We start from the raw sequence: 22,854 nt of genomic DNA, 5'->3' as shown, positions 1-22,854 counted from the left end.
TTTCCCCCCATGTTTGCTGGTATGCCTTTGCCAGAGATTTATGGATTCCCTCTGCTTTCCTACGATGCTGCGTTACTACACTTTTATGGTTATATCACCAATTTGTATGCCTCCCTGGCTCCGTGTCCCTTTCCTCCTAAATTTGTTAGTTCCTCTTCAATGGTCTCTCTCTCTCTTCTCCTTGAAGCTGCAGGTCATTCATTCAGCACTTTCAGCACACATTTATCGAGCACAGTTGGCCTACTCCGTGGGTTGTGTTACACTGTGGATTGTCTCCTGCTTTCCCCCATTCATCCCTCCAGAGCACTTTTTCACCACTTGTTCCTGCTTAGCGTGGTTCTACTTCAGAAAATCCTGTGGTTTAGTATGGGATAGACTGACTTCATAAGAGGGTGCTTGCAGGAAAATCATGCCCCCAGAACCCACAAATCTGTCTCTTTCTCACTTGCTCTCTTATTCTCTCTGTTTCTCTTTCTAACCCTGAGGTTCTCAGTATTGGAGAGGATGATATAATCTGGAAAATCACCCCCAGAGTTTCATAAACTCCCCTAATCTATTTCTTCTCTCAACACACCCCCTGTGAAAATACCTCCTTCACAGCTGTGGAATTTGCCAGAAACATTTTGGGGTTTCTACACTTTCTTACAAGAACCTTCTGGTAACTCATATTGTAAGGTTGATATACGAAACTGTCGAACTGATTTTAGTTTTGATCTCGTGTTTCCTTTCCACCCTGTCACTGTCACACTAATGACTGTTAAAATGCTCCCAAAGACAGGCAAATAAGAAAACAAAGACAAGAGCCAGAAGATTGCTTGTTCCCAAATGAGTAAATGTTGCCCATATTTGAGAAAAATTATATTGGGTTAGTTTATAAATCTTTAAGCATTATGAAAATCTCCAGAGGGGAAAAAAAAAAGATAACCTTTGACCGTAGGAATGAGATACTCTGTTCATGATGTCACTCCCCAGTTACTGCAATTTTTAAAGATTAACACCTTCCTCTCTAGGTTAATTTTATTTGGGAATGACTACAAGTGGTATTGACCTGCAAACGAAACAGATGTCTTAAGCATTATATATTATAATATTAAGAACAAAATCTTAACATTTTCAAAATCATTTATAAAGAAATTTAAAAAAAAGTTCTGTTCATGTTTTTGCTCAAATTGAAAGCTGTCTTTCTGAGAAGAATACATTGCTTAATTTATGTGTACTTGGCATGTAAAATCTTTCCACCACATCCCACTGAGTTGTTCACATCAACCTAATAACTATACTGCCTGAGTTAGGTGTTAACAATCAGTAGCCTTCCTTCTTACTGTGTGTTACCATCATCATCATCAGACACCAGCAGTCTTCCGTATACTGGAGGCTTTTTAAAATACAGCTCATTTAATTCTCTAAGGACCTTAAGAATTAGGTACTATTATTCCCTTTCTAAAGAAAACAGAGGCTTAGCAAGATGAAGAAACCTGACCAGGGTCTTATACCTAGTAATTGTTGAAGCCAGGATTTGAAATAGGGCATGTTCCCTTGCAAATCTGATAATACTATGTTGCTTTCCTGATGGACAGGATGCTCAAACTTCTTAAATTGTTCAAAATCAATAGCTCATAGAAAATTGTTACAGGTATACAGGGTGAAAACTGGTTTTTATCAAGAGTGTGAAATTATTGTGTGAGACTTTCCTAATGATCAGACAAGCATGAAAATTATGCTTCCCTTAATTCAAACTTTTGATAATAAAGAAATTTAGAATTTACAACAAACTTTTCCATTTGAGCTTAGCTTTGGAGACCAGGCCCAGCACTATTTTTCTCATTTTACAGAAAAGGAAATGGAGTCTCAGAGAGGCACGGTGTTCAGTGGCATAAAGCCTAGAGCTCGAGTCTTTGAGTTCTAGGTACTTGCTCGACTCAGTACATTTTAGGGAAGCACATGTTTATGAATGATCAGAGGAAGCTCCTAGGACTTTGCTCCATGATTGCTTTGGGGAAAAAAAAAAAGGTGGGGGAGCACTATAAATCAACTTTAAATATCCACTGAGAGCTTCATTCATTCATTCAATGATATTAATAAGCACTGTATGAAAAGAGCTATGTGCTATATGATACAATGTGAATTTGTAAAAAAGTATGAAATAAGAAAGAGGAGGAATTCATAACTAATGAAAAGACTAAAAAAAACATTTATAACCAAGAGATTTAATCAAAGTTTGAGCAGGACTATGCCTCAGCATTCTCAGAAGTCCCTTGCCTATGCCAATTTCTTTGTTACAGATTATCTTCCAGCATGATCTAGATAATATTCCAAACATTTTTTCTGTTACATGTCATAAATCAAATTTGCTAATATTATAATATGCATTGTTGAGTTTTAAAAATTCTAACTCATTTTTTAAACTGGCAGAGTAACATAATTTAAGACATGATTTGCAAAACACACAGTTTAATAGAAACTAGAGAAATAATTGAAATTTACATGGGGGGAGATAGCTAGTCTTACAAAGAGAATGAACACCCAAAATTAGAGGGCTTTGTTTTGTTCTGTTTGGATACTGACTTAAAACCTTCCAGTTACTTAATTTCTAGTCATCTTTAGATTAAGCCAGTAAATGAAGAGCTAAGCAGATTTTACTTATATATTTACTCATATATTTCATCCTGGAGTACTGATAAAAACCAGAAAGTACGAGAAACACTGAACAGAATGAAAAGCATAGACTTAATGAAAAATTAATGAGCAGCATAAAAACAGTAATAACTTTTCAAGAGGAAAGAAATGGATTAATTTATCCTTGATACAAAGAAGCACTCTTGGGGGAGAAGGATATGAAAAGGAGTTTCTGGTTGTTGAAATAAAAGAGAAAAAAAAAAAAACTCTGGAAGAATTATATTTGATGAGCATGCTTGAGTAAAATCCTATCTGCTGTATGACATAAACACTTCCAGTGATTCAAAAATTTTCATTAAAACTAAAAACATCCTAACACGCCATCTTTTGTGGATGCCACTTTTAGTTAACTCAAAGCTGAAGTAGAACCAGTTGAGGATGGGGAAGATCATGTTAATAACATCTTAGTATCTTAGTGAAATTCTGGTGGCCTGGACCTCATTTAGAGGACCACTGCTCTCATAGCTTTGTACAGAAGCACAAACTCAAGAAAAATAAAATGCTCAAGTTGTAGCATAAACTGGGATGTGGTAAATTTGTTAGTCCCTGTCTTTGAGTATCTTTCACAGGTATCTCCCAGGCCCAACACCCTCAACATTTTTCTAGGATGTTCTAGAAGTCACAAAGGCCCCTTTTCAAGACAATCTGCAATCTGAGTCAGGGTCCCTTGTTGACCATCACTAAGGGTTGTTCATTAACAGTACCGGTTTTGCTGCATTTTGGGGTGGAAAAAGGTGTCAGGGAACTTTACTAAAGAGAAGAGAGGATGACTGAATAAACTAAATTTATTTCAAACAGTTAATCAAATGCTTAAATGGTTGCAGTTGTGTTACCTAGGTTTAGAGTTTCTTAAACAACAGTTATATTTTCACTGTTATTCAAGAACACATTTAAATTATTTATCTGGACATTATATTAAAAATCTCTCATTAAATAAGACAATAAGAAAATAATAAAAATGAGAACAATTCTTTAACTGGTTAAAAAAAATATGAGCTTCTTCATATCAAGGAATCTACCTATGGCGTTTTCACTTCATTGAAACTTAAAAAACTTTTTCCAACTCCTGTTTAGGGATAGTTTCAAAGTTTTTAGTTCTTTCTTCCTCTGGTTTAACAAATTGATGTCTTTTTGTACATCTCTAAATTCTGGCACTTCACTTAAATATTTGTTTCAAGAATAATTACAATTTTCATAAGAAATTTGGATTTTTTTGTTTTGTTTGTTTGGTTGATTTTTTAGAGAGCGGGAGCATGCAAGTGCAGAGGGGAAGAGGAAAGAGGAGAAAGAGAATCCCAAGCAGGCTCCAGGCTTAACACGGAGACCAGCACAGAGCTCCATCCCACGACCCGGAGATCTCAACCTGAGTGGATATCAAGAGTCAGATGCTTAACTGACGGAGCCACTCAGCCACCCACTTTACGGAAAGAAAGTAAACAAATACTAATAATAGCCTAAGACCTACCATTTGAATACATTTGATCACTGATTTCAAGGACAAAGAATCCTAAGGGCAACCATTTTCCAGATTGGGAAAGGGACTCACCAAGTCACCAAGCACCCCATAGCCACTGTGCTTGTAGTCAACAGCTTATGATAACTAAAGATGAATGTGGTTTTTTTTTTAAGTTATTAAATAGCAAAGGGATATTTTTCTTTTGCTTTTTCAATGCATCTTGAAGTTTACTGAAACTTGAAACTTATATACTGATCACACACACATCTATAAAATGAATCTTTGTAACCCTCAAAGAAAAAGCTGGTAAGTCCAGATTATGTATGAAAAGCCCTCACATATAGCCAGAGCCCACACCAGAATAAAGAAAAAAATGTACTTCTGAATGCAATCTTTTTCCTGAAACATCTTTTTTCTAGATTTATTGAGATATAATTTATATATGTATACATATTTAATGTACGTATATATTGCAGAATGATTACCACAATAAGGTTAACTAACACATTTATCACCTCACACAGTTCCCTTTTATGTGTGTGCATGTGTGGTGAGAACTTTAAGATCTACTCTCTTAGTAACTTTCAGTTCTACAATACAGTACTGTTAAGTGCAGTAATCACACTATACATTAAGGGGATCTTTTTCTAACTTCCTTGTGAAATTATTTTAGCTCTCTTTGATCTGGATCTGTAAGTACACATGAAATACTTTATTGTTTTTAATTCCACTCAAATGTTACATTTAACTCCCCATAACAATTAAGTTCATATCACTTCTATAGTTTTTAAGTCACAAAACATTTACTTATGCCAGATTTTATCTATTAGAATACTATAGGAAATTATGAAAAATATGAAATTAAAAATGGCAATATAATAACTATCATACCATCTCCCTCTACTGACTAGTATGAAAAACTCACTCTGGTATATCTACCTTAACTTACAGGGTCAAGTGACATGGAGCCCTTACTTAATCAATTAACCTAATATCCTGTCCTCATCCTTAATTTTGCCATAGAAGAAAAATGTCACATGATTTTTCTACTTTACTAACTTTGCTACATAACTGCTTTTTTCTAGCCCATGCTAAGTGTGGCATATAAAGTGACAATACAATTTTTTATCTTGCATACCATAATATCTGACTATAACTATTCAGTTAAGGTAAAGTTTTTTCAAGCTAATATGATAGACCTAAGACTACTATGGGAAAAAAAAAAAGGCATCATTGCTACTTCAAAGTCAGGATTCCCAAATTCATTCATTAGTCATATCTTTGGGTGAGGAATTTAGGTCCAGGTGTTCAAAGATAGCTCTTCATATCTTAAAACAGAGAGGTTCTATTTGCTTAATCTAAGAAAGCCTCTTTCATTAGATAATTCACAGAATACCTCCAACTGGAATTTATTCTCTTACATGACAGAATGTAAAGCAAAGGTCTGGATTCAAACTCTAAATGACCTTTAGCAACTGTATGACCTTGACAATTTATTTAACTTTTCTCAGGTTCAATCCCTCACCTCTAAAATAGAGGTAATGATCACACTTTCCACTTAGGATTATTTTTAGGGTTATCTAATACAATGTATAAAAACTATTTATCAAAGTGCCTTGCTCAAAGTTTTTAAGCAATAATACTAAACATGAGTTTAATGAGACTGGTAATGCCAAATTTAAAATATGTGAATGAGTCTTCTGAAACAATGCACTCAAATGCACGAGTTCAAGTCAGTCTTCCTGCTATATTTTTAAGTAAAATTATAGAGATAATAATGCATTCATTCTTTAATATGCTCCTTGATAACCAAAACTGATGTTAGAATTTAAAATCTAAGGCAGTAGAAAAGACTGAATAGATCGAAAATGGGCTTTGGCTATTATTTCGTATTATCTCCATGTCTTTCACTTATGAGAAAACTAAAGCCTTGAGAGGTAAAAGGACCTCTAACAATAAGGGGGCTAGAATGCAGCCAAGAGACATTGCAGAGCGTGGAGAAACCCAGGGCCACAAAGGCCAGTTCAGAACACTTCTTAAAACAAACAATTCTGATGTCAGATGCTCTTCATTTTATAGTCGCTTGTTCAGTATATATCAAAAATACAATGGCATAGTCCATGATACATGGAACTAAATGTGAATAAGATGCAACTAAATGTGAATAAGAAACTACTGTATTTAGTCCCTAGAAAAGAGTTACCTTAAAAATAGATATCACTGGTTTAAATTACGTAGAATATACTTTACCTTTTGTCTTCAAATTGTCTTTACACAATCTCACTTTATTCTTCAAACTACTCTGTAAAGTAGGAAGGCTATATCTTATTAACTGCATTTTAAAGAAGAAATTGAGACCCAGAGAAATACAATTTCATAGCTGGTGATGGGAGAGACAAAAACCAGGTCCTTGGAAGCCTGCTCAGGAGTTTTCTTCAGTCTTTGTATTATGATGGTTTTCAGCTTCTCTGCCCTTCATTAATTCATGTTAAATGTGTAAAAACAGAACCATTCAAATGAGTGAATTTTTGATACATATATAAAATTAAGGATGCAGCCTCAGATTATGTTATTGAGAGTTTGCCTTCAGAGAAAAGGTCATGGTCATTGTTAACTTTATATGAATTTACAATATAAATCAACACAAGTTTTAATCCTACAATGCACCCTTCAAAATAAACTTAAGGTTACAACCAGCTAAGAATAGAAAGATTAAAAAATACCTCATGAAATAAAGTACCTAAATTTAATCAGTTCTTTTCTTTTTTTTTTTTTTTAAGATTTTATTTATTTATTTGACAGAGATCACAAGTAGGCAGAGAGTGAGAGGGGAAAGCAGGCTCCCTGCCGAGCAGAGAGCCCCATGTGGGACTCGATCCATGACCTGAGCTGAAGGCAGAGGCTTAACCCACTGAGCCACCCAGGTGCCCCTCAGTTCTTTTCTTAAGACTCAAAAAAGCCGTTTGTATTTGAATGCAACCTGCAGAAGATATCTGCAGATATCTGATTTTTTAAAGATTTTATTTATTTATTTAAGAGAGAATGAAAGAGAGTATGAGAGGAGGGAGGGTCAGTGGGAGAAGCAGACTCCCCACCAAGCAGGGAGCCCAAATGCGGGACTCAATCCCCGGACTCCAGGATCATGACCTGAGCCGAAAGCAGACACTTAACCAACTGAGCCACTCAGGTTCCCAATACCTGAATTTTTAAAAGGACCTGTTTTGAAGTGTCCCTTTAAAGCTATTCCTAGGTGTTGCTAAGTGGAATAAAACAAATCCCACAGACTGTACTTTAACACTATGATAGGTTCTATTGATGTAATAGCATTATCAACTACCCACCCCGGTCAGATAATACCTTTCCCAAGGTTCTAGGGCAATAAAGATTTGCCTAAGCCCTGATGTCAGGACTGTAAATCCTCTCTGAGAAAAGCAGTTTACCCTTTGCGAGTGTATTGCTAGGAGTAGGAGCAAACAAGAGAGCCCCAGGCAGAGGGCCCTGCTAGGTGTGGAGCTCGTATCCCTCCTGTGAGTCCCGGGCGGTAAACCTCTCCCCAGGAGCTGTCTCCAGCCCCACCTCAGATTTCCCGGCAGAGAAGGGGAAGACCGTGATCAAGGTTAGAAGACCAGTTAGATCAGTTAGGTTTAAGGTTCTAGGGGGCAACTCGCATAGTTAAAAAAGCACAGCATATTTAAATCAGAGGAATCTGAATTTGATTTTCTGTTCTTCAATTTCTTTGCCACCAGCATGACTTTAAGCACGTTATCTTCTCCATTTAAAAGGCATATGCCGGGCACCTGGGTGGCTCAGTGGGCTAAGCCTCGACTTTCGGCTCCAGTCAGCCTGCTTCCCCCGCCTCTCTTTGTCTGCCTTTCTCTGCCTACTTGTGATCTCTCTCTGTCAAATAAATAAACAAAATCTTAAAAAAAAAAAAAAAAAGGCATATGCCCTTAGGAAAGTTGCTTGACCTTTCATGCCTCTACTTCCTCATCTGTAAAACGGAATAATGCCTCTTGGGGTTAGGGGAGAGTACATGTGTCAGTATATATATCTAAGCCCTTCAAAGATTGCCTGGTACCCATTAAGTCCTATTTAAGTGTTAGGTGCTCTAAGTATTAATATGTCTCTGAGCCTTGGTTTCCTCATCTGGGAAATAGGGATAATAGAACATGCTGTGCAGAGTTGTTTTGAGGACTATGCAAAAGCTTAATACTTAACTCTATAAACAGTACCATTATTTTCTGTGTTGTTAAACTGCTACTCTACTGTTGTTCTCCAGGCAGGTCGTTTTTTTGTGTTGGACTGTAATACCACATACTCTCATGCTAACAGGAGGGGGGAAAAAACAACCACAAAGAGCTGAGCTTGATCTTTCTCTAGTTGCCCAATGACAGCTTATGACACAAGTCTAAAACTGAACATTAGGGTCACCCAAGTAATAGAAGATACTGTTTCCAGATAAAGTAAGTAAATCATTGAAACTGATTTACGTTTAAAAAGACCTTCAGGGGTACCTGGGTGGCTCAGTGGGTTAAGCCCCTGCCTTCAGCTCAGGTTATGATCCCAGAGTCCTGGGATTGAGACCCACATTGGGCTCTCTTCTCAGCAGGGGGCCTGCTTCTCCCCCGTCTCCCCACTGCCTGCTTCTCTGCCTACTTGTGATCTCTGTGTATGTCAAATAAATAAATAAAATCTTAAAAAAAAAAAAAAAAAAAAAGACCTTCAGACAGGGGACAGAATAGAGCTGTAAAATTCAATGTCAGAAACACAGATTATTTGGTTTTAAGCCTCCAGTGATAACAAAGATAGGCAAACGTTCTTCAATATATACTCTTTGCCAGTTGCTGCTAATAGTCCTCCATGATAGCATGTCAAAGTTAAACCCTCACCATAGTCTCAGGTAAGAGTAGACATACTTCAGGCTGGACAAAGTGAAAGGAGACATGATCTGCAAATTTGCAGATCATTTTTCTACATAAGGCCAGCATCAACATTACTCATAATGCAGTAATGATGCATCCTTGGTCCCAGTAGATGAGGGGGACACAAGTGAGGCACTCACCTTGGGTGCAAAAACACCAACAATTTGGAAAAGAAAAAAATAAAGGTTTTCTTTAATCAAAACTAATGCCAAAAAACCCCGTGCTGACCCAAATACCAAACTTATATAAAATCAGTGAATGAGTTTTCTATGGCTTCTGTGCATATTATCTGGAACTTGATATTGGTTGCTTAAAACACCACCAATTAATTATCTTACATTTATGTATACCAGAAGTCTGAAGTAGATCTCACTAGGCTAAAAATTACATGTCAACAGGGATGTATTCCTTCTGGAGGTTCTAGGGGAGAAATCAACTTCTCTGCCTTTCCCAGCTTCTAGAGGTTGCCTGGTTTCCTTCACACATGGCCCTTTCCTCCATCTTCGAAATCAGCAAGAGTAGGTTGAGACATTCTCATAATACATTACTGCACCCTGTCTCCCTCTTCCACTTTTAAGGACCCTTCTGATTACACTGGACCCACCCAGATAAGCCAATATAATCTCCCCATACCAAGGTCCTTTCCCTAATTACATTTGCAGTCCCTTTTGCTATATAAGGTAACATACTCACAGCTTCCAGGAATTGGGTCTTAGAAACCCTTGGAGGATTTTTTGCTTATACAGACAAGGTCTAACCCTGCACTTGCATGACCCTGCCTCACTCTCCACAGCCTAGTACCGGCCCTGCCACATTGTTAATTGACAAACTGTGGTTATTTGAGTCCTGAGTTTTCTGAATTGGTAGCACTCTATTCACAATACCCTTATAAACTCCAAAGGTGTTACTAGACAAAGCTATTTTGAAAGTGGCCCTGAGGCAAACAAGTAATCAAAAAATTGTAAAACCATCATGATAAACAATTTGTTTCAGTATTTGGAATTTGCTGAGAAGCTAAAACTCATCTCTAAATCTAAAGCATTAGTGGGTTTTTTCCCTCCTCTGTAGTAAATAACATATTCTATTATTCTAAAAATCTGACTCTGTTATTTCTATTTTACTTTTGACTTAAGTACTAGAAATGTTTCATTTGAAAGTTAGGATTATTTGCTCTAAATTCTTAGCTGGGTTAAAGCACCATACCTTACTTATACAGAACCCTGGATGTTCCAGGATTGTCTTCTGCTTATATCAAATGAGCTTGCTGTTACCATTCTTGGTAACTCTGAGCACATAGGTGTCTTCTCTCAACCCCATGTTGGGTTTTTCCATCTTGATCTTCCCACATTCTAGTGAGTTCCTTAGCGCAGGGGCTATCTATTATCATTTGGTTCAAAATAGATGTCAGAAATTTTTGCAAATCTTAATAGGGTTGAATTTTCAAAATAACCCCAAAAATTGAGTACCGTCTTTCTGCACTATGTCCCAGTCAAGTGGAATGACTTGCCCAAAGTCACTCGGGATATGAGCCCAGGTCCACTGTCTGCTAAAGCTCCTGCCCTTTCCCCTCCCCCATATCAGTTCATCACTACTGAGGGCAGATTGTGGATATCCAAATACAAGCTTAAATTGGGAGACACTTCCATAAGTTCCAGACCATTTACCTTTCCTGAAGAGTCTTTGAGGAGGGTGAGATCTATCCTGCTCAGGTCACAGCACATCAACAGAAGCCCCTTTCACATACACAAAATAAGTCTAACAAAAATAATCAGTGTAACACTGTTAGAAAATTGAGCAAGGCAATTCCTGAACATATATTAACTACCTTATTTCTGATTAAAGAAAAGAAATTTTGTTTGCTATCAAGATATTCAGGAAAGCAGAGGAAAAGGCATCTGTTTCATTAATAGTATCCTTACCAGTAGGGCCAATTAAATTAAAATGGCCTCTTCTCTTCCAACAGATTTGGTTCCAAACACATTACACAAGTTACACTCAGAAAATTTACTGCTAGGAGACCATTTACACTCATTAATCCTAGAGCTTTCTTTTGCAATCTTTGTCTATAAAGGAAATTCCCATTGTTGCCCTAAATTATTGGACACTTTTATTTGTACATGAAAGAAACAAATCCTCTTCTTCATGCCGTTAGCCAAGAGAGCCAGGGCCAGGACCCTGCTCAGCAGGTACAAGCTTTCAGCATCCTCCCAGAGCTGGCTGCGGCATCAAGAGAGAACCCGCAGTAATCACTTTGAGGGCAGGATATCATGGGCCCTCCCTGCAAAGCCCACGCCAGCAGCCTAAAACTGCCATGTGGAGGTCGGGGAGAGAGCTAGGGCCATGGGCCTTTCTGCCAAATAAGAGTTCACTCCAGAGTGCACACTGCTCCACAGGGCAAGTGTGATCCTGGAGAAACAGTCTTCACGCACTCCCCACCGGAGCTGGTTCTCATTCCTCTCAAGCATCAACATTCCTCCACGAAGTTTTGCCTTCACAAGTCAGACCCTGACAACAAACTAGTCAAATGCCATCATGGCAAAATGCCATCTCATAAACACCACGAGAAACAAAACAAAACAAAGACCATTTGTTTTAGAGAACTTCATAGTGAAGATGTTAGCATTTTATAACATCCTATTTACCTACATAGAACTTCTTAATAAGCTTTCCTTCATAAACGAACGCATTAAGAATCTAGCCTATTTAAATAAAAACTTAAAAAAAAAAAGGACCTAGCCTTTCTGAGAAGTATTCCTTTTCAAATAGTAATCAGGAGACAAAATTGAATTTTTAACCAATTGTTTGGTTAATTTAGTTTCTCAAATGTTTCCCAGGTTTAGTTAATCATCAGAATCATTTGGAAAGCTTCTAAAAGGACAGATTCCTGGTTCTGTACCTATATTTAATGAATCAGAATTACTCAGGGAATTGTCTAAGAATCTGAATTTTTACCAGGAAGATGATTATTAGCCAAGAATTAGGCAAATCTTTTTCGTGTTCTACAACAAGCACAGTTTTGCATTGAGCCCTGTAGCTGATTTAAAGATGAGAAGACACTTGGCTCATACTCTGGAAGGACTTGAAATTTAGTAGAAGAAACCAAACAAGTAAATAATTGCATGGTAAGACATAATATAAGAAGTGTCATGAGAGTATTGTACCAAAATAGATCTAGGAGTTTAGAGAAAGGAGTAATTACATCAGGTGAGAGGAGTAGGGAAAAGTTTTAAAGAATGTATTTCATCTGAGACAGACTTTCCAAAGGTTCTAATTTTGATGGGAACCAAAAAAATGCAAAGGCACAAACATAATATCCACTATACGAGTGAGAAAGAATGAGCGATAATGGGGTCTGAACCTGAAAAATATCAGATACCAGCTCTTAAAACCAAACCAAATCCTTCATTTAATTCTTTCTACCCATCTGTCCATCTACTTTTTAATATGCAATTTCTTTTCTTTTAAAATATTTGATTTATTTGACGGAGAGAGAGAGAGCACAACCAGGAAGAGCAGGAGAGGGAGAAGCAGGCTCCCCACCGAGCCGGGAGCCCAACGCATGGCTTGATCCCAGGACCCTGGGATCACAACCTGAGCCAAAGGCAGATGCTTAACCAACTGAGCCACCAGGCATCCCCCTAATATTTAATTCCTGCATGGATAATAGAACTGCATGCAATTTTTGGCCATTCAAAAAGCTCAAAATACCAAACAAACTCTTCAAAGATTTGGTATTTTTGACATCAACTCACCCTAAATTAAGTCTGATAGTGGTGTATGCTGCCCCCTAATACATGCCCCTAAATCCACAGAAGTCAAACAGATTTTTCCTTCCTTCTGCCAATAGCTAACATGCTCAAAGGAAAACAAAATGATCTTTTCCAGGCATATCTGCAGCGCAGAAAAATGAGTGATCTTTTTGCATGATATATTTATGTAAATATTAATCAACAGCTTTTGATAAAGAAAAATACAGCATATGCTTAAGCAAACATGCACATATGTTTTTGAAAAATATTTTAAATAGAAGCAGCTTTGCGGAAATTCTCAAGAATTATTCCAAACGTTAGCAATTATGTTCTCAAAGGAAAGATTAGTCTCTATAAATGAAATAAATGCAGGGATTTTTTTTTTTTTTGGTAGTACTTGTGATTGTGCAACACAGATGTCAAGATATGTTTACACTAAGAGTTGGGAAAATAAGCACAATGCTAGGGACATGGACCCAAAAGAAATCAAGAGCTAAGCAGGGGGAAAAAAAAAAAAAAGAGGTTGGGAAAAAAATCTGCACATTATTTTCTCTTCTTTCTAGTCTGTTTCAATGTGAGTTTATCAAAGCATTGCTTTCATGAGAGCTTAATGCCTGGAGAGCTCTATACGGAAAAACAGGGAAGGAACAGGGAATAATATTAATTACCATTGGTTAAGAATCTATTTTGTGCTAGAACATCTGCTAGACTATTTATATTTGTTACCCTGCGAAGTAGGGAACTCATAGGATCCACAGAAAGATTAAAAGAATTATACAAGGTAATTGAACAAGTAGTAATAGTGCCAAATTCATTGGACTATTATGAGGATTAAAATGGGTTAAAACATGAAAAGTATTTAATTATTTATTTTTAAAGATTTATCTATTTATTTTGGGGGGCAATGGGGAGTGGAAGAGAGAAAGGGAGAGAGAAACACAAGCAGACTCCGCACTGAGCACAGAGCCAGACGGGCTCCATCTCAGGACCCTGAGATCAGACCCGAGCCAAAACCAAGAGTCCAACACTTAACTGACTATGCCACCTAGGCAGGCCAAACAAAAAGTTATTTAAAACAGCACTTGGCATGTAGTAAGTAAATACAAGCCATTCTTATTAGGTCCTGAAAAGACCAGTATCTATTTCAGCTTCTTAAAAGTATAATTTACTACAGTAAAATGTTTTTCATTTCAATATTCTTATCATATTCCTTGTGTTATGGATTTGTAGAAGCACCATTTCTCAGTAATTTTATATTTATAATCACCATTATAATTTAAAATTCAGTTAAAGGATATTAAAGCAGAAGTATGTGGAAGGAAGGCCTCCCCATGATTTACTGGTAGGGTGAATAGGTCATAAAATGCCATTTACAGGTTTCACCTGCTTTATGTGTATAGTTGGGTGTGCACCGAATCACATGGACAAATTGGTAGGTGATATCTGTGTCTTTGCAGGTTTAAAAGTATCACAGCCAAGGCAAGGCCTCCCTGCCTCCTCCCACAGATTTCACCAAGTCTCAGCCAGATCGTCACGTAAAATTCTTTTGTTTCAAAAAATACAGTATTTTTTAAGTTGTCTACATTAACTAGTAGGTTTATGATTGTTATTTTTAAATAAATATAAATAGACATTCAAAAAGTTTCTGTTTTAACTTCTAGTATTTAATATAGAATATTGATAGCATCCCCGCCCCCAAATCAAGCTGGGGAATTTCAATGCCTTTTAAACCTGTGAAAGCATTCTGAGACAAAAAGTTATTTTATGTTACACCCTCTTCTGAAAGCCTCTGAGGTAAGCACTCTTATCATCCGCATTTGGCAAATGAGGAAATTAAAACATAAATAGGAAATGGGCATTCGATAATCAAAGTATAAACAAGGAAACAGACACATAACAGGCAGAGAGTCTACCTTCATCTACAAGAGAAATCTTCCTATCGGGAATAGAAAACTAAGGAAGGTGGAAGGATTGAAATTGAGCAAATCTCAGAGCAAACAAACAAAATAATTCTACTTATTTGATCTTGAAAGTCTTTCCCTCACCCATACATAGAGATAGTTATACTTGATCTACCTCTTCCCCAAGTCTGTAAGGATCAAAGCAAATGAAAATATTTGTAGAAATTCTCTTCAAGCTATGAAATCCAGAAGTCAGAAATAATTAAGTCATACTGTGTATGTTCAGAAAGGACCATAATTGTGCATAAATAATAATGATTATTTCAAGATTACTCAACTTAGAATGACTATTATCTGGTAATTTCCTAAGGCCAAGTACACATTTTTTTTTTTTAAGATTTATTTATTTGAAAGAGAGAGAAAGCAAGAGCAGGGGGATGAGCAGAGGGAGGGGAGAAGCAGGCTCCCTGCGGAGCAGGGAGCTCATCATGGGGCTTGATCCCAGGATTCTGGGATCATGACCTGAGCTGAAGGAAGACGCCTAACCAACTGAGCCACCCAGGTGTCTCCAAGTACACATTTTTGAGTGCTTTTGTCTTTCTACCTTGGACTCTTAGTCCTGTTAGTTTGAAATCATGATATGTGGTAAGCTAATTGTTGGTACTGTGTTTCAATAGCATTGTTAATTGTTAGTATTTCCATGAATACGGCAACTATATGCTTTATAAATGACTAGAGAAAGTCTTAATCTCAGAACTTTACAGAAAGCCAGGATATCTCTTGTGGAGTATCACGACAGGAAAACTAGAAAAAAACAATAGTTTCTCTTGTAATTTGTTGACTTGAGAATTATTTTACTTAGTTTACTTTTCAAGTTGTGTGTGTGTGTGTGTGTGTGTGTGTGTGTGTGTGTGAATCCTGGCAGTGAACTGACACCAGAGCTGGTCTGAAACCTACTCAAGAGAACTCATGTAACTCTCAAAGCTGATGTTAGTTTTGGTTTAGCTTAGAAAGTCAAGAAAGGGGTGCCTGGGTGGCTCAGTGGGTTAAAGCCTCTGCCTTCAGCTCAGGTCATGATCCCGGGGTCCTGGGATCGAGCCCCGCATCGGGCTCTCTGCTCCGTGGAGAGCCTGCTTTCTCCTCTCTCTCTGCCTGCCTCTCTGCCTACTTGTGATCTCTGTCTGTCAAATAAATAAATAAAATCTTTAAAAAAAAAAAAAAAGTCAAGAAAGATGAAGCTTCCAGCATTTCTAACACTAGCTGTACAATCCAAGACAAATAGCTCCAATCTCTGTTCTTCTGTCAAATACGGTTAACGATAAAGTCTGTTAAACTTTAAGATAAAGTTTGTTAAGCTGAGCCTGGGTGGCTCAGTCAGTTAAGTGTCTGCCTTCAGCTTAGGTCACCATCACAGGGTTCCTGGATCAAGCCCCACATCAGGCTCCCTGCTCGGCTCCCTCTGCCTCTGCCTTTCCCCCTAGCTCATTCTCTCTCTCTGTCTTTCTCTGTGTGTGTGTCAAATAAATAAAGAAAATCTTTAAAAATAATAAAGTTTGTTAAAGAAATGCAATCTTTATTTCTGTAAAATATATGAGCATTTGGAAATTTTGAAAGTGAGCATTACAGAAATACTATGCATTAAAATCATTACATAATTTCTGCCTCATTCCCATGAATGGATGTATTCAAGAAAAGAGGTCCAGGGCGCCTGGGTGGCTCAGTGGGTTAAGCCTCTGCCTTCGGCTCAGGTCATGATCTCAGGGTCCTGGGATCGAGTCCCGCGTCAGGCTCTCTGCTCTGCAGGGAGCCTGCTTCCTCCTCCTCTCTCTCTCTCTCTGCCTGCCGCTCTGCCTACTTGTGATCTCTCTGTCAAATAAATAAATAAAAATGTTTAATTAAAAAAAAATTCCACATGAGTGAAATCTTAAAAAAAAAAAAAAAAAGAAAAGAGGTCCATCGTGAAACCAACCTTGTTCTGTCTTTGACATTCAATATCATCAAGAAGACAAAATTTAAAACAACTAGGAAACAAAATAAAGCAATCCATTAGAAGGATTAGATTTGTGATACAAACCAAGAACTACAGGAGTTTAGAGGAAAGAAGATCAATTTGGCTGGAGTGACCTGAACTGAAGTATTAAAAGAAGAAAGAAAAAGCAAATCTGTAAAGCCTGGCAAAGCTATGTTGCAGTAATGTTAACACATTTTGCTTACTTCTTCCTTTCCAAGTCTCATGTCCTACTGCTCATGCGTGGAGAAGGAAAGAGAACGTTTCTGTCTGCCCCCTCTCCACATTCTCTTCTGAAGTCAAGTTTATGCTCAGTGCCACAGACAGAAGTATTATCCCACTCACAGACACTTGAACACTGAGTAATAACATGTCATACCAAAACTTCATTCCTCTGGAAACATCTCAAAGTCTATGTGACGCATATGCATCCAGGGTCACCAGAGACTGGAGAATCTGCAATACAGAATTCTATTCCCTTGAAACAAATCCTTGTGGTTTCCTTCCTCTGAATACAGCCTTCCTTCTTCCTCACAAACACGGCCTCCAATGGTAAAATCGGAAACTCTGAACTCACTATTATTACTGTCTTACCCGAACTTATGTAAGAGATACAATTCCCTAAATGAAAACACAGAAGTGACTTCTCAAACTAAACACAAATGAATGCACATGGAGATAAATAGTTTGAGAAGCAATTTTAGAAAGGAACATAAAAAATAAAGAAGAAAACCCATATGAGGCTGCTCTCCAGAACAGTGAAGGTAAAAATATTTCAAAGCAGTATCTGACATGGAAGACTTTAATAATTCTGGGCATGTTTCCTTAAAAACATAATTCACAACTATATCTAAAAATGTGTGTAAATAACAGCTACCTACTGAAAACCCAATAAACATTTGACTTTCTCTAAGTAGAACAGTGAATTGCAGAATTTCTACTCAATCTCTGCGGCTTCATTTCAGAAATCCTTCAAGCAAAGCAAATACCCATGCAGTTCTCCGGCCTACTAGTGTGTGAACCTGGGATTTCTGTAGGCATTAGTGAGGTTAGCTTTGGACTGCATTCTCCGTGTTCTACACGCAGATCCTAAATATTATCTTACATCACTAAACATGTGCTAGAAAAAAACATTAAAGAATAAGTCTTGAAAGTATTACGTGGTATTTATACAACATGTTTTCTCTGTAGAAAAAAAATTATAGTAAGGAATTACAATTACATGGAAGTGAACATATTCATGAAGAGTACTTACATAGATTTTACTCTGATCTTAACTATGGAGATAGAAGGTTGTTTGTTTTTTTTTTTAAGATATTATTTATTTATTTGACAGACAGAGATGACAAGTAGGCAGAGAGGCAGGCAGAGAGAGGAGGAAGCGGACTCCCTGCTGAGCAGAGAGCCTGACGTGGGGCTCGATCCCAGGACCCTGGGATCATGACCCGAGCCGAAGGCAGAGGCTTTAACCCACTGAGCCACCCAGGCACCCCAGATAGAAGGTTTTTAATGGAGGCAGAGATCCTTAAAACGTTGTTATGCACGGCTGACCAGCTGATTCATTCAACCATCTGAGATGTAGTTATTGAAGTCTTACCTTGTGCCAGGTACTACATTAATCATACCAGTAAGAGGTGAGTAAATAAGAGATGATCCCTTTTCAACTCACAGTATAGTGGGAGTGACCAACAACTTTAAAAGAGTGAGAGAAAGCATAACAGATTCATGTTCAAAGCACTGTAGGCTGACAGAGGAAGCCGTAACCAAGTAGGCCCACATGTCAGGGGCGACAATGGTGCAGGGTTTTGCCAAAAAGAAAAAAAAAAAAAGTACCTAATGAACAATAGACTCACGAGGGACAAATAATGCAAGCAAATAAGCAGCACTTGAAAATACAAGGAAACACAGAAGAACCATTCACAGGGTGTAGAAGGCCCTGTACACAGAGCTCATACAGGCAAGGAGCAGGGCAAGTATCTGGGAAGAGAAGCAAAGTCAGAGCATGTAGCCTACGTTAAAGAAATCCAGATCGCTTCCTGAAGGCGATGAGGGTGACCTCATCAGATCTGTGGTTCAGAAAGAGAACTTGTGGAAGCATCCAGAATGACTTGGTTGGGCTAAGAGATTATTATAATTTGGAACATTATATAAGCCACTTCCTTGATAGAAAAAAAACCAAGAGAGTTCTGAAGCTGACTGTAGTTAACAACTGTGGCAGATGGTGCTACTTGCCTGTGTAATCTCTCTTTTCCCTTTCATCACCACCTATAGAATTGTAATATTCTTTGGGATGGCAATGTGCTAAATTAAAACTGTTCATCCTTCAAAGACAGCCTTAGGACCATAGTCCTGTCCCATAAAATGTAAGAGGAAGTCTAGCGGGAAGGGCTTCTGTAAGATCTGCTGTTTCCCTCCTTTAAAAGGAAGATACACAGTTAACACAGGCTTTTCTGCTCAACCTTACACCTTCTTTCTGCCTGAAACATGAACATGATACCTAGAGGAGGAGCAAGCATCTGTGAACATCAGAATAAAGCCACACACAAGGGATGGTAGCATGGAAAAAAAAAGGAACCTGGGTCCTTCAAGCTATCCTACTATCCTGAGCTCCCTAACTCCAGATTGCTTTTGAAATGTAAAAAAATGAGTTCTACTTGGTAAGGCACTATAATCAGATTTCTATTCTATATAGCTAAAAACCATACTGACTCAGCAACAAAGGAAAATTTATGGGTAACAGTGAGGACAAAAAAAATCTAAAAACAACCAAAAGAAACAGAAAAAGAGAAAACAAAACAAAAAGAAAACACTAAACAGCAAATAAGCAAAGACAATCTTGTTCAACACAAAAAATGAATCCAAAGAGATCCTCTAAGTTTTTATTGAGACTTCTATACCCAAAAGCCATAAGCTCTGCCTTTATCAATCTCATATATTGACTTTTTAAAAGTTTAAACCCATGACCTAATTCTTCCTGTTCCACCTCACTTTTTTTTTTTTTTCTTTAATTTCCTCAGATCGATGCAGGATTAGGAGTAAACCAGGCCTCGCAGTTATGGATGACCTCTGCTGTAACCTGAAAGCACAAACAAATAAATACCCAGAATGTTTAGAAGGTCTGCATGGCATCCTAAGCCATCATTTTCCTCTTAAACTGCTAGCTAGAAAAATACCTATCAAAACAAGTATCATTAAAATCTTATTGTGGCAAATTACTTTTGGTATATGAAAAAAAAAAAAAACCCACATAAAGCCATATTCACTAGTTGGTTTTTCATAAAAGCAAGAACTGATTGAACATCAGCATTATCCTAGTTTTAAAGAAAAAAATTCCCATCAATACATAAATTACATTTTAAAATGTGCCAGACCTACCAAGTGAGGCTTTGGAACCCAAACATAATGGATAGGTCATATCTTTCCAGTCAACGTCCAACAGTTCCCATTGGCATTTCTGGGATTCCAGCCATAAAATGGAGGCTAACGTGCGGTTCTCAGTCATTTGGTTTCCCTGCACATAACAGGAACTGTTCAGATTCTATGTGGGTTCATGCTGACACATTGTGTTGTTCCAACTAAGTAATTCCAAGCATTCACATCTGAAGCCGACCTACATTACCCCTCTGGCTGCCAGATGTTCTTGTGAGGAACTGTCTCCTCCATAGCACCATGAACCTTGATTAAAGTAGATGAAGGGCATTATATTTACTTCATCACTCTAATATGGAACAGTGTTCTGGCTATTAATTACAACTGGCCTCTAGTTGGAAAAAATAACTCTTACTATATGAAAAGTTCTAAAAGCTCAATTGAGCAAACATGTAATACAATTTAGCTAACTGATTTTAACTAATGATTGGTCAGCCTGACCTCAATGGACAAATCCTTTGTGACATTACCTACTTTTATTATGGTCCAAGAGGCAGTAATGTCACTTCTGAGAAGTTGGTTTTCTCTTGGATCAAGATGATAAATAATGAAAGAATCATTTCTATACAATATTGCAAAATGGGAGACTCTGCATAACACATTTTACCTCTACACAGCCACATGCTGGTTTGATTGTTCCCAGATGCTAGCAAAGGGCAAAGCAAAAAGCAAAACCACATAGCATGTTTAAACATCTTTTTTATTTATACCTGCATAATCAACTCAATGGTCAGAAGACACATTTACAAATAAGATTTACTATGAATACCATTAGTCAAGATCTATTAGAACTCAACATTTGGAATGATTAAATATGAAAAGCCTTATATTGAATCAGGATGGTAGGGTTTTTGCAGATAGTATTAAAAGAATGGATAATGATAAAAATGAACATATATAAGTATATATATTATATATATTTTTAACACACCAAATGTGTGTGTTAAAGTAGTGTGTTAACATTAGCACAGACTTAACTACTTTAGGAGAATGAGATGTACTGTGGTGGACACAGGGATTTTAGTGACACTTATTCTAGATCCGATGGGGGAGAAATTCGAGCCTGGTGGGCAGAAACAAGGTGTTACTTATTTCTGGCATACCAAAAGCTTTCAAGTATCAGTTCTAATTGATCGCTAGTATTTATCTGGAACATTAAGAAAACTTTGGAGGTATAGTCCAAAATCAAAAAGGAAGAATGCCGCAATTGATTAGTAATACTTGCCATGGATAGAAGTAGGTAGAGCATGTATAAAATATAATCATCCTACTAATGATACGAGTTCTTGAAATTGACTATAATCTACATATAAAAACTATACTTCTTTTCACTTACTAAAGCCAAACAAAGTTTTTTAAAAATGTAAATATTTTAAGGATTTTTTTTCGATCTACTTTACCACAGGAGCTGGAGCTCTTTTTTCCCCCGACACCACCACTTTCCAAAACATCTCATTTGTTTATTCCTCTGATAATTATCCATGGTAACTTCCCCCAATACATTGCTCTACTTGAGGTAAGAAACAAAAAACAGAAGTTCATTTATCAATTAACCAGGACAGAAATATCTAGAATTTATAATAAAGAATGGATCCTAAGGGTATGAATAGTACAAATGAGATAATCAGCCACTTCATTAAATGTTGACTCAAGTTCTTTAACATAAGTTTTCATAGTGAGATAGATAAAAATCAGTAATACTCTAGAACACACCAGCGTAACTTATTTATTTCAATAAGTATTTATTGGGTATCTATTCCTTATCAAGCACTAGCCTAAGTATTAGGCAAAAGTAAAACAGTTATTGTGGTGTACTTTAAAATGAACACAGTTGGACTCTGTCTTCAAACTAAATCAGTGAATCAGGAATGTGATTATACTAAAGCTGGCCATTTATGCCTCATTGGAGGAGACCCAAAGGGACTCTAAAAGTACCTCTTAGCAAAGAAAACATGAAAGGAGCTTGGAGTCCATATGAAGCATCCATCCTTCCATTTTGCCATAATGGTCTTCCTTGCTCCTCTAGGCATCTGGATCCAAGATTTGCTCATCAACTCAACATTCAAAAGAAGACAGTCATCAGCAAGATATTCTAGATGACTATCATGAGTGCGATTAATGGAAATACCTACAGTAAGCCAAGAGCATGAGTTCAGAGGAATTCATCAACAATTTACTGATATCTACTACAAGCAAAGCAGTTTATAAGAGACAGGGAATACATAGTTGATATAATTCCAACTTCTGTCCTCAATTTCAAGAACCTCAGGTCTCAAAAGGCAGGAAACAACTTGCCAGAAAATGATTGAAATACATCTGAGCCTTCGCTTCTTTTTTAAATTTAAATTCAATTAATTAACATATAATGTATTATTTGTTTTCAGGGGTACAGGTCTGTGATTCATCAGTCTTATATAATACCTCGTGCTCATTACAATACATACCCTCCCCAATGTCCATCACCCAGTTACCCATTCCCTCACCCCCTCCCCCTCCAACAACTCTCAGTTTGTTCCCTAAGATTAAGAGTCTTTTGCGGTTTGTCTCCCTCTCTGGTTTTATCTTGTTTTATTTTTTCCTCTCTTCCCCTATGATTCTTTGTCTTGTTTCTTAAATTCCACATATCAGGGAGATCATATAATTGTCTTTCTCTGATTGTCTTATTTCGTTTACCACAGAGACTTTTCCTTATCACTTTCCCTTTCCTCCCCTT

The sequence above is a fragment of the Martes martes genome, assembly GCF_963455335.1.
Source record: "Martes martes genome assembly, chromosome: 8".
NCBI classification, from domain to species: domain Eukaryota; kingdom Metazoa; phylum Chordata; class Mammalia; order Carnivora; family Mustelidae; genus Martes; species Martes martes.
The sequence above is the reverse complement of the archived record's forward strand: the minus strand, read 5'-3'. Positions refer to the sequence as shown.